Source organism: Zonotrichia leucophrys, chromosome 8 (assembly GCF_028769735.1).
Source record: "Zonotrichia leucophrys gambelii isolate GWCS_2022_RI chromosome 8, RI_Zleu_2.0, whole genome shotgun sequence".
NCBI lineage: Eukaryota > Metazoa > Chordata > Aves > Passeriformes > Passerellidae > Zonotrichia > Zonotrichia leucophrys.
The window spans coordinates 30,372,179-30,384,574 of record NC_088178.1 but is presented as its reverse complement, the minus strand read 5'-3'; positions in this window follow the sequence as shown (position 1 = coordinate 30,384,574).

Genomic DNA, 12,396 nt, shown 5'->3' with positions numbered 1-12,396 from the left:
ACAGCCAGCCCAGCCCAAAGTGTCCCAGGTCCCGGCCCAGCACGGGGACAGCAGAAATGTCCCCTCTGCAGCAGCGAGGACAGGGAGGGGACAGCACAGCGCTGCTCCCCTCATCAGCCAGGGGCTGGAACACTCATCACCCCCATGCTCTTGTTTCCCAGCTCACAAGCTGCCTGCAGGGATGCTCTCTATTCCAGTCAGTATCCAGAGGGGGAAATCTGCTCCCTCCGTTTAGGATTTCTCAGCAAACCCAGCACAGCTGGCACAGACACCCTGTGATTTCCGTGCAGAGCCATCAGCTGTCCCCCACCCAGCCCCATTAGAGGCACGCTGGTCCCATTAATCCCCACGACAGGCACTTAAATGTGAGCCCCGGGTGAGAACAGCCCTGCAGGCAGAGATGGAGCAGCAGCAGCCTGGTTTTCCAGCGGGTGGCTGAGGGTGGGATGGCAGGGCCTGCCTCCCCTCCCTCTGTTTTGTGGCTTTTTAATATAAACCAGCATTTCCTTTTCCTCATTGGAGGGTGGGTAGTTCTGGGTGGAGGGGCAGCCTTTGAGGGGTGCTCAGCATTTGGGATGTGTCCCTTCAGCTGGGGCTGGGCAGGAGCTGCTCCATCCCACCAATGAGCCCGGTCCTTGCAGGAATTAGGGTTTGAGGAGGCAGCATGCTTCATTAGGCTGGCAAAGCCCTCAAACCTGGAAGGAGCTGCTTCTCCTCCTCCCCCGTTTCAGTGAGCTGCTAAAAGCGCTGAGTTGTTCATCCAGAGCATTTCAAATTCACTGCTCTTTCATTATCCTTGACCTTTTCACATGTTTTACCATAAGTGGGGAAAAATTAACTTTGGAGTAAATTACTGCAAATCCCTCCCCAAAAACGTTCAAAAACAGAGCCTGGGAGGCCGGGGGCACAATGGCTCTTGCTTGCCACTGTTTTCTGTGTAAAGAGGATTTAATGCCTGTTTGCCAAAAATTATGGATCCTAAATCCCTGTGACTCATTTAGAAATTACTTTTAGCAGCACAGGTGCACATATCCTCCCCTGTACTTTGTGTTAGGAGTGGCAGAAAGACAAAGGGTATGATGGGACAGGGCACCTTCCTGTGTGCTGCTCCTGAAGCCTTGCACTCTGGGGCTTGGTCCCTGGGGTTTTATCCCTGTCTCTTCATGCCCATCTCTTGGTCCCTGTCTCTTGATCCCATCTCTTGGTCCCCATCTCTTGGGCCCCTTCTCTTGGCTCTCTTCTTTCCCATGTCTTAGGCCCCTTCTCTTGGTCCCTTTCTCTCCTTTCCCATCTCTTGGCCCCCATTTCTTCTTGGTCCTCATCTCTTGGTCCCTTTCTCTCCTTTCCATCCCTTGGTCCCTATTTCCTGGTCCCTATTTCTTGGTCCCTATTTCTTGATCCCCATTTCTTGGCGCCCTTCTCTCCCCAGAGGGGGAAGGGGAAGGCAGGGAGCAGGATGCAGCCCAGGCTGGGCTCCCAGCCCATTCCCTGCAGAATGCCATCCCTACAGAAGCCATCAGACCCAGACAACAGCAGAGACCCCCCTGGTGCTCAGGGGCTGAGCTGCCCCTTCTTTGCTGGCTCCCAGCTCCACCTGAACAGACACGATGTCACACAGAACGGCTGATGTCACAGAGAATGGCTGATGTCACACAGGGACAGCTGATGTCACACAGAGGATATAATGTCACACAGAACTGCTGATGTCACAGAGAATGGCTGATGTCACAGAATGGCTGATGTCACAAGAGTGCGGCTGAGGATGTTCACACAGAGTGCACACAGAGGCTGATGTCAATGGAGGAGCTGATGTCACACAGAACTGCAGATGTCACAGGGACTGGGAGCGGCTGCCGAGCCTTGCCCCGCTCCCTGCTCTCCCCCAGCCCTGGTAGCTGTCCCACAGCCCTGTTGGCTGTCCCCCAGCCCCGGTGAGCCCTGCTCCATGCAGCCCCAGCAGCTCTGTGCAGGGGCCCGGCTCTCAGAGCTCATTTCAGAATTAATTTCAGCGTTAATCACCCCGGGCTGCTCTCCCTGTGCGTGGAGGCACAGCACAGTGAGGGGCCCTGAGAGCTCTCCTGCCGCAGCACTTCTCTGCACGAGATTGCAGATCACACTCTTAATGCCTCGGGAAAATCACAGCTGAGGGCTTTGACCTTCTGCTGGAGCACAGCAGAGCACTCCAGCAAAGGTTAATGAGCACGAGCAGGGAGAGGGGATTGAGCACTGAGCACTCTGATGGGATCCAGCACACGCAGGGCTGCTCTGGCACCAGGACAGGCTCCCCAGGGAAAGGAGAAAAGAGGAGAGGAGGATTCCCCAGAGGATGGAGAGAACAGGGCTCCACTGCAGGCCTGGGCTTTGTTCTCAGCTGAGATCCCCATGGGACCTGGCTCTGAGCATCCCAAATATGTTCATTTCTCTGAGAACTGTGATCCTCAGTTAAATTCCTCTCCCTGCCTCCTCATCCAGCTGGTGCTGGAGCAGAGGAATCCTTTTGCCATGTGGGGGAAGGTGTTAGGGTTGCTGCCAGGCTCTTCCCCTCCCATTTTTTTTGGACTGGTTTGGCCAGCCCAAAAAACAGCCCAGCTTTTCCCCCATTGCAAAACTTCCTCCATTTCTAATCCTCTCCCACCCAAAATCATGGCATCACTGCTGTACATGACAAAGCAGATAAATACTGGGGGGAGACCTCAAATGAATGTCAAGAATTCGGGCTGCTCCAATTTAATAATCACTTTGTTGTGTTCATTACCTCTGTCATCAAAGGCACCTTACCTGAATTTAATGCTCAGGCCTCTGGAAAAACCTGGGAGTTCTGACAAGTGCTTTAATATTCCAGCTGGTGACCGAGGGGCAAAGAGACACTTGCACCAAAAACAGCCTTAGGGAAATGTTGGGATCAGCTCAGCTCTGCCCTTCCCCTTCTCCACCAGGGCATCTTCCTGCTTGTTCCCCCCATGGGATAAATTCCTGGGAATGACAGGGATAACGTCCTGTCCCAGTGTCCCTACAAACCCATCCTTGGGGTCCCTGCTCCCAGGGAAGGGGGGGACTCTCCAGGGCCCAGCACCCTCCCAGTCAATCAGAGATGCAAATGCAGTCAGCAGAGTGCTCCTGCAGATGTTCTTAATTAAAGCAGCCCACCCCGAGCCCACACGGAGCCATCACCCCCCAAAACGCCTTCCTGCTCTCAGATGTTCCCAATCACTGCTGCAGGATCCTGCAGGAATATTATTTTTGTAGGAGTAAACCATTTGCTAAATAGGCCACCTGTTAAATAAACACTCCCACTCTCCAAATATTGTTATTTTGTTTTCCAGCCTATGCACAATCTGGATTTATTTTAGATGAAAAAAGATAATCACTAAAGCACAAAAACGCCCAAAAAACAGTATTTTGACTATTTGCAACTATCCATCTTGTGAGCACATCTGCTCCTTTGCAAGCTGGCAGAGCTGCTGCACTCAAAGAGATTCACAGCTCCTTATTCAGCCGGGAGCTGATGAATTTCCATCAGAGGCCTCGGCACTCTTCCCTTCTTTGTCACTTCTTCAAGCCTGAATTGCTCCCGCTCCCCAGCTTCCCTTTCCTGAGCTGCCTCTGCCCTCAGGGATCCAGGATGGCTTCAGCAAAGTGCCACAGGACAAGGGACACGGTGTGCCTCCAGTTCTGCTATAAAATCACATTTTCTGAGCTTTCAAAGCCCACCTCGAGCTGTGCAGGAACGTCCATGGCCCCTGGAGAGCAGCAGGGTGGGCATTGTCAGGAAAAGGGGGATGGAATGGAATGGAATGGAATGGAATGGAATGGAATGGAATGGAATGGAATGGAATGGAGTGGAGTGGGATATTTCCCTGGAAGGGATCTACAACAGCTGCAGGATTTAAACAGCACCACTGCCAACAGAGCTGACACCTAGCCTCTTCTCCTTTGCAATCAATGGATACATCCCCTGGAACCATGGAGCTGTTCAGGCTGGAAAAGCCAGGATACATCCCATGGAACCATGGAGCTGTTCATGCTGGAAAAGCCAGGATACATCCCCTGGAACCATGGAGCTGTTCAGACTGGAAAAACCAGGATACATCCCATGGAACCATAGAGCTGTTCAGGTTGGAGAAACCAGGATACATCCCATGGAACCATGGAGCTGTTCAGGCTGGAAATGCCCTCTGAGATCCTCAAATGTAGCCATGCCCAGCACTGCCCAGGCCACCACTGCTCTGTGTCCCCAAGTGCCACATGCCCAGGCTGTTCAACCCCCCGGGGATGGGCTCTCACCCCTGCCCTGGGCAGCTGTGCCAATGACATCTTCCATGAACACCCTGCCAGCAGCCAAGCTGAAGGTGCCCTGCACAGCCTCAGTTCTTGCTGCCCTCCTGTCCCTGGTCCCTGGAGCAGAGCTCTATTCCCAGTCTCACAGGAGCCCTGCAGACCTGGCAGGGGTTACAGCACCTCAGGGATTCCATTCCCACATCTGACACGAGAGCATCTCCTTGGCACACGGAGTGGCTGAGCCCACAGGGAGGGACATCCCTGGGCACAGCCAGAGCCCTGAGCTGGGGCAGCAGGAGCTGGGAGGGAACATCTGAGAGCACAAACGTGGCCATGAGGAGCTCTGGCACTGGGAAAGTGCAGCAGCAGCAGGACTGGGCCAGGCTGCTCTTCCCAGCTTTCATCCTGGTGTGTCCCACAGCCTCTGTGCCCATCCCTGCATCTCCCAAGCTGCTCTTCCCAGCCTTCATCCCAGTGTGTCCCACAGTTGCCCATCCCTGTGCTGCTGCTGTTCCTTGTCACACTCATCCTCTGGCTCTTTGGCAGCAGTCCTCCAGCCTGATCCCACACCTCTGGGGTTTCTGTGCTTGCGATGACCCCCAGGTATTAAAAAGTCTCTTTTTTCCCAGCCCCACACTCAAAGAAGTCGAGATTCCTCAGCTCTGCTTTTCAAGGTTGTTTATTTTCTCTTATCTATTCCATTCTTTCTCTGACCTGCTGAGATCTGTCCAGCAGGTTGGTTTGTGGCACAGCCCCTGCCCTTGGGGTGGTGTTAGCTTTTTAAACCAAGAACTATTTGTACTTTATTTACAATAATTCTCCAATACCTATCATCTATGTTAGACAGTCTGTCTCTACTCTAAACCAATCCAGAAGTGTCACCATCACAGCAGAGGATGGAGGACAAGAAGAAGAAGGACAGGACATGCCCGGTTCCCTCCATCTTGCCTCTTGAACCCCCATTCTAAAAACCCCAAAATTCTACTTTTTTACCCTATTTCAAATTCACTATCATTCTACTCAAACACTTGTGGCTTGTAACTCCTCACACAAAGTTGGGAATTTTTTCCATGGGTTAAAATCAAAGGCTCAGGTGTTTGTGACTCCGTGCCAAGGTCTGTGAGCCATCCAGGGCAGCCAGAGCAATGTCCTGGGTTCTGACACACACCCTGCAGGGCTTTTTCCTTTCCCTCTGGCTGGGGCAGAGCTCTCCAGGCTCACCTCACACCCCATCCTCACCCTGAACCCTGTCAATCCCATGCTCAGCCAGCTCCAGGCTCCCCTGCAGCCTCTGAACACTGAACCCCAGCAGCTTCCAGACTCTTCCAACTGCTTTTGTGCTTTTTCACTCTGTCTTGGTCTGAAAAGGAAGTGAGTTTAATGTAGGTTCTTAAATAATTCCACAAATCCTGTGTTACTCGCTTCACTCCGAGTGCAGCTCCCAAATTAATGGTGTGTGTTAATTGGGCAGCTAATCCCCCTCCCAGAAGAAAAAAGCAGCCTTAAGGATTATCATAATGCTTCTCATTTTTGGTGCTGTGCTGCTAACGTGTTTTAGATGTTTTAATAAATGAGAGGCCTTAATTAGAGCAGAGTGAGCCCTACAGTGCCCCTCCACATAAAATACACATGTGTAGCATGAGAGAAGGAAGAGTTGGGTCCTTTCTAGGCAGACCCTTTCCTCAACCCTCCATCTCAGCCTTCTCCATAAAGAAATCCAGGATTCCTTTCATTCAAAGCAAAGTCTTTAAATTCCTGCACCCATCTCAGGGCAGTATTAAATATTAAAGCCAGATATTAAATTTTCAAGGGACCTAAATTAAACCGGAGGTACTCAAAAATAAGTGTTGCTGAATATTTAATGGCAAAGATTTCGTAATTAACTTTAGAAATCTCTCACACCCAGGCAGAGAGGAGCTGCCCAGTGCAATGTGACCATCCCAGTGACCTTCCAGGGGGCTGCGGCAGGTGCTCCCCTGAAAGATTCACGTTTCTTGGGCTCTGTGGAATTCCTGTGGCTTCCCAAGGAAGCCTCCTCCTTCACAAAATCAAAACCATCCAGTGGAAAAATCAACCTCACCTGAAAATTAGATTTGCACTTAAACAAATTATGCATCTGGTGAAATTCTTTTCTAAAAGTGAAGAATTCATTTTTAAGGACAGGAGACCTATTTTGTATAAAGCAATGCTCGCTGTAGGACTGTAACACACAGAATTATTTCAGCTTCCTAAATGTCTCAGACAGGGTGAAGTGGTTTGTGAGGAATGTGTGGCACAAACTGCATTTCCAGGATAAAACTGATACCTGGAACATCCCAGCAGCCCCATCCTCCTGCAGGGCTCCCTGGGGCGCTCACCCAGCCCAGGCTGATCAGGAGATCTCAGTTGTGGCTCCCTCAACCTCCAGCGTGCTGAGAAAGGCTCCTGGAATTCTGAGGGAGGAACCCAGGTCAGCCATAAAATCACATTTTCTGAGCTTCCAAAGCCCACATGGAGATGAAGCCCAACCCCAAACGGAGCTGGGGTTTGGAGCAGCTTTTCCTCCATCATTCAGGATACCTGGAATATAGTCAGGGTATCTGGAATATAGTCAGGGTATCTGGAATATAGTCAGGAAGTGCTGCCCAAATATGGTCCAGTGGCATCATCACCTGTGAGGTAAATGTTCTTTTACAAATGGGCTTTGCCTGGTGGAGCCAGAGCTGTGAGACACATCCCGCCCAACCTCAGTGAAAGAAAAGGGCAAGGACAGAACATGGAATATCCCAGACTGGTTTGGGTTGGGAGGGACCTTAAATCCCACCCAGTGCCACCCCTGCCATGGCAGGGACATCCCAGGCTGCTCCAGCCTGGCCTTGGGCACTGCCAGGGATCCAGGGGCAGCCACAGCAAATCTGGGAATCCCATCCCACCCTGCCAGAGAGAGATTTCTCCCCAGTTTCCATCCCAATCCCTCCTTCACCTGCAGTGCCCCACAATTCAAGCACAGCCCATCTCTGAGAACTGCAGCTCTCCATTCTCCCTCTGCCCTGGCAGAGTTTGGGATTTTCCCTCCTGTTTTCCATCAAGGAGCTGAGAATGGGACACAGCTCCACCCTGAGCACAAACCCTCTGGTCCTGGGCTGTAAGAGCCTGAATGAGAGATGTGAGATTTTAGGCAGCTCTTCCAAATGCAGTTTATTCCGTCCAAGAGGTTACAGCAGTCCAGGGTGGTGGGTGACAGAGCTGTGCCCACAGCTGTCAGCTCCAGCTGCAGGCAGGCCTGGACACCCTTAGTTTAGGTTCCAATGCATTATAGACTTTTCTTTTGGTTACATTGCACTATATACTTTTGGTCACAATGCATTATAGACTTTTCTTTGCTGAGCATCTTCATACAGCAGAACCAATCCATACCTTAACTATTACCTATAGCCTATCATAACTACCATAATTACCATATTCATGTCACTGTTCTTCAATCACTAACAGTCAGTACATTACAGTTTAAGCTGGAAGTTGTTTTTCAGTTTTCTTGCAGTGGAAAATTCTGAGACCTTTTTTCTACTTGCCACATTTGCTGCCTTGTTTGCCTGTGTTCTCTGCTATCTTCTTGTTTGGGGTGGATTTATCCTTTGCTCTAAGCCATAAAACCCCTTCTAACTAACACACCCTTTGTCTCCTTGGTTATCCAGTGAGGCTGGCTCAGCAATTCTTTTCTTCTCTATCAAAACTTGCTTCCATCTCTATTTCCTTCTTCAGACTCCACATTTACAAATCTTTCTGCTAGGCACACATATCTGTGAGACTTCCTTGTCAAATTTTCATCATTTTCATCCTTCCCAGCACGGGGCACCTTGCTGGGGTGTGGATCCCTCTGCTCACTAGGAAAGGTGTGCAGGGCACACCTGGGGCACACCTGGCACACACCTGGGGCACACCTGGGGCGCACCCACCTGCTCCCACCCCACAGCATCCCTTCCCTGAGCACAGGGCTGGGGCCAGCACCACCTCCCCAGACAACCCCAAGGAATCAATAAAGAAACCCCAAACACCCAACTCAGCACTGAGCAGCCCACACACAGCAACACCTGAATGATGCAGCAGAGATCAGAGCCAAAAATAGCCCAGAAAAACAAAAATACTCACAGACAAGTAATGAAAGTGTGGTTTTGAGGTGATTTATTAGGGATTATGAGACAGTGCTGGCTTTGTGCTGAGCTGTGAGCAGTGAAATTGGAATAAACACAATAATCTCACTGTGTTAATAACTCACCCCAACACCCCTGGATGTTTCACAGGGGGAAACAGGGACAGGATCTGGAGGAGAGGTTTTGTTAAAATCTTTATCTCACCAGGAAAAGCAGTGAGCAGGACAGGGTGGGGAGGAGGCAGCTCCACCTGTGCAGGGCAGCCCTGGGAAAGGGAGAATCCAGGCAAAGGCATTCCTGGGGGGAAAACTGCAAATCAGGACAGGGAAAATGGGCACAGCTTGCACAGCTGAGGGAACCAAGAGCCATTTCCCCTTCTCTGTGCAGGCTGATCCCTGCCTGGCACACCAAGGGCAGTCTGGAGCTCTCCAGGGAGCTGACAGTACCCAACGGCAGGGCCTGGCTCAGGGGTTTGACATAGAAAAATAAAATAAATAAAATAAAATAAATAAAATAAATAAAATAAAATAAAATAAAATAAAATAAAATAAAATAAAATAAAATAAAATACAAGTTAACCTCTGTCTTTGCCCACCATCCATTCCATGCTGCTGGAATTCCACAGATCACATGGCCAGTGCCCAAACAATTCAATATTCCAAAGCTGCTCCCTCTTCTTTTTAGAATACCAGACTGGGCTGGGCTTGGGGGGACCCTAAATCCCACCCAGGGCTTTGGGGGACTCTAAATCCTAAATCCCACCATTCCAGGCTGCTCCAAGCCCATCCAGCCTGGCCTTGCCTCTGCTTGCAGAGACCTCCACACTCCCTGGGAGCCCCTCCAGGGCAGGGAAATGGGGAAATGGGGAAATTGGGAAATGGGGAAATAATGGGGAAATGGGGAAGTCCCACGCAGGGAAGGAAAATGGGGAAATGGGAAAATAATGGGGAAATGGGGAAATCCCATCCAGGGCAGGGAAATGGGGAAATGGGGAAATAATGGGGAAATGGAGAAATCCCACCCAGGGCAGGGAAATGGGGAAAAGGGGAAATGGGGAAATGGGGAAATGGGGAAAAGGGGCAATCCCACCCAGCTAGGGCAGCCTGGCTGCTGAGGGGACTCAGAGACACAGCAGCACAGGAACTGTGTCTGGAATTGCTTCCCTCACTCTGGAATTACCAAATTCCCCTCTGGAACAGGCTCCCTCTGCTCCGTGCCTGCTCCCTGATGGATTTCCCCGTTGCCCTCAGCAGCAGCTCAGCAGTCTGTGCTCCCTGTTCTCTCCCTTTGTTCCCCGGGGTAAATCCATGAACTGTGACCAAGTGTGACTTTGGTCAGCAGCAGGCTGGGGGGAGAGGATGAAGCAGCCATCAGGAATGCTGTTAGCAGCACGGGTGGCTGTGACAGGCAGAAGGGCTTTCCCAGGGATTGGGTTCCCCCTTCCCTCCCTGGTGGGCGCAGGGCTGTCCATGGGACATCAGCATTGGCTCAGCAGCTCCCAGTTCTGCACTTCTGCATTCCCCCAGTGACCATCCCATCATATTGCCTTGGGAAAGCTCAATCAGGGCCCATTTACAGGAGGCTGATAAATGAAAACCTGTGTTTCCCACTCATTTCCATCCCTGAAGTGCTAAAAAGCCCCTTGGCAGAAGGCCAGCGTTCTTTTCCTGCAGAATGAAGGGCTGAGGTGAATCCAGCCCAAAGCCATCCTCTCAGAAACAACCTGCCAGGTTTGACACGTGTGCTCTGAGAGGCAGCCACCCACAGCCATCAATGCTCTTATTAAAATAAACACAGAATCAGAGAGGTTCAGCCCTCGGTGCTTTAAACAAAGCAAACCCTGCTGGGTCTGTGTAGCTGAGAGGGAGGGCTGGCCCTGGCTGTTGACTTATGAATTTCCATTTTCATTCATGGCAAATATTGGCCTCCCCTTCTCACTCCCTGCAGAAAGTGAGGCAGAACCATTAAATGAAATCAGGGAAAGAATAAAATCAAGCTGCAAATGGAGGGGTTTGACTGGGGCCCACAGTGAAGAAAGCCAGGTAATCCTAAACAATTCCAGAATATTTCCATAGCTGAGTCAATGCCACACCAGTGATCCAAGGAAAGCAAGGACACATGGAATGCTCAGTCACAAATATAAAAAACTCCACGTATGCTCCAGCCTCTAAAGAATATCCCACACACACACCTTAACTGTAAAAAAAATAAATTATTGAATTTCCCAAAGCTCAGCTTAGTTAAATAAATTTATTCTGATTTTATTAATGATGGGGCTGAAGGAAACTCAGCCACCAGATCCAACCCTTAATAAACTGCCGGTCTGTGAGCTGAGGGGGGGTGAGAGCCACAAACACTCCTGGGTTTATCCCAGACAATCCCACACACCAGGGAAAGGCAAAGCCAAGCCCCAGCCCTGTGGGAGCACGGGCAGCTCCCTCACAGGTGAATTCTTGCCTGAACTCATAATAAATCCAGGAGTAATCACAAAATCATGGAATGCTTTGTGTCGGGAGGGGCCTTAAAGCCCACCCAGCTCCTCTCCCCTGCTCCTCCCACTGTCCCAGGTGCTCCCAGTCCCAATCCCAGCCTGGCCTTGGGCACTGCAGGGATGCAGGGCAGCCACAGCTGCTCTGGATCATCAGCCTGGAAGTGTTCCTGTAAAATGTGCAATTCTCAGCATTCCAGAGCCATCATTCCATCACATTCCAGGCGATGCCCACCGCCCATCCCTGCCAGAATCCCTCTTCCAGCGCCACATCCAGCAGGCTGTTTGGAAGGATCACATCCTGTATTTGTCTGCTGGCTTGTTTACAGCTGACAGCAGCACAAGCCAAGCGAATCCAAGGAAATCAAATCCCTGGCAGTGCCCTGGTCACCCCTGCACTGCTGCAGACATCTATTCCCACAGCTGGGGCCGCTCCAACTGCATCAAATTCCACTTAAACTCCATCAGCCGGCAGCAGTCGTGCAGAAACACATCCCAGAGCTCCTGGCAGGGCTGCAGGAGCAGGCCCAGCTCCCACCAGGGGCACCTGGGGCTGGGAATTCCTCACCCAGCCCAGCCAGGGCCGGGAGCTGGTTCTGTGTGTGCCCATCCCTCTGTCAGCCCCACAATCCAGCACAGGGGCTGGCTGCAGGGGGCTGCATCCTCACTCCAGGAGGGTTTGAGCCTCACTCCCAGGGAGGGCTGCATCTTCATTCCAGGGGGGATCTGATCCCCATTCCAGGGAGCTTCATCCTCACTCCAGGGAGGGATTCATGCTCATTCCCAGGGAGGGTTTGATCCTCATTCCAGGGAGCTGCATACTCATTCCAGGGAGGATTTGATCCTCATTCCAGGGAGGGTTTGATCCTCACTCCCAGGGAGGTATTCACCTTCATTTCAGGGGGTATCTGATCCTCACTCCCAAGGAGGGTTTGATCCTCATTCCAGGGAGGGTTTGATCCTTGCTAATAGGGAGGGTTTGATCCTGACTCCAGTAAGGATTTGATCCTCCCTTATTCCCAGCAAGGATTTAATCCTTCCTCCAGTAAGCCTTTGATCCTTGCTCACAGGGAGGGTCTGATCCTCACTCCAGTAACGATTTAATCCTCACTCCAGTAAGGAATGAGGAATCCTCCCTCATTCCCATTAAGGATTTGGTTTTCATTCCCAGTAAGGATCTGATCCTTGCTCCCATTGAGGATTTGATCCTCACTCCCACTGAGGATTGGATCCTCCCTCATTCCCATTGAGGATGTGGCTCCATAGGAGGAACCTGGGGGTGTAGAACCCCTGAGCTCCCCGAGGGACCCCGAGCCCCAGAGAGGACAAAGCCATTGAACCCAGTAAGTGCACAAACAACGGGAGGTGTTGAGCTCCTTTTCCCTCTGTTTCTGCCCAGGATTGTATTTTATTCCCAAATCAGGTTCAGATTGTACATTGTGTTACGATTAGCAAAGGATAATTATATATATATATACAAATATATATTTTACTCTTTTT